The 654-nt window shown below is 48.8% G+C and overlaps 1 pseudogene; it reads right to left on the minus strand.

Moving 5' to 3' along the window:
- Window positions 1-260: 260 nt before the first annotated feature.
- On the minus strand, window positions 261-379 carry LOC120586833 (uncharacterized; annotated as a pseudogene).
- Between the last annotated feature and the right edge of the window lie 275 nt (window positions 380-654).

Below are 654 nucleotides of genomic sequence, written 5' to 3' on the forward strand. Positions count from 1 at the left end.
TCCCTTCACCTGGCACTGTCTTCTCTCTGCCACCACTCTGCCACTGCTCCTTTATCCTCACTTTTATCTTCACTTTTCTCCCCCTCCTACCAATGCCCTTATTTCCTCTGCCTCAAAGCCCTCCTTGCCGCTGGGTTCATTTTATTTTCTACTTAACCTTTTTTTTTTTTTTAATTTTTATTTTAGGCGAGGCAACACTTGGTTGACCTCAGATTGCAAGGACCTTGTCAGCTTACAATCCCTGATTTTTTATTTTTTTATGTGTACAGCACCTGGTCTTCCTAGGTGGTCCCCCGTCCAAGTACTAACCAGGCCCAACCCTGCTTAGCTTCTGAGATCAGATGAGATCGGGCTTGTTCAGTGCGACATGGCCTTAGACAACCATTTTTTTCCCTCGCTTTAATTCTGCTCCTCCTCCCCCCCCCCCGCCCCTTCCTACTGACCTTTGGATGTTGCCATCTCCCCTTAAGAACTGGATCTCTAAAGGCGGGGCATGTCCTCCCACATGCTGGCACACCCGGGGTATGGTCCTTGGCTCTACCTGGGGCGCAAACCCAGGACCTTCTGCGCGTAAAGCAGACATGTTAACCACTACACTATGGAGTCACCCCAACCACTTTTTTTTAAACCCCCACCACCAGCTTTCTCATTTTT

Source organism: Pteropus medius, unplaced genomic scaffold (genome assembly GCF_902729225.1).
Source record: "Pteropus medius unplaced genomic scaffold, Ma_sr-lr_union100, whole genome shotgun sequence".
Lineage (NCBI taxonomy): Eukaryota > Metazoa > Chordata > Mammalia > Chiroptera > Pteropodidae > Pteropus > Pteropus medius.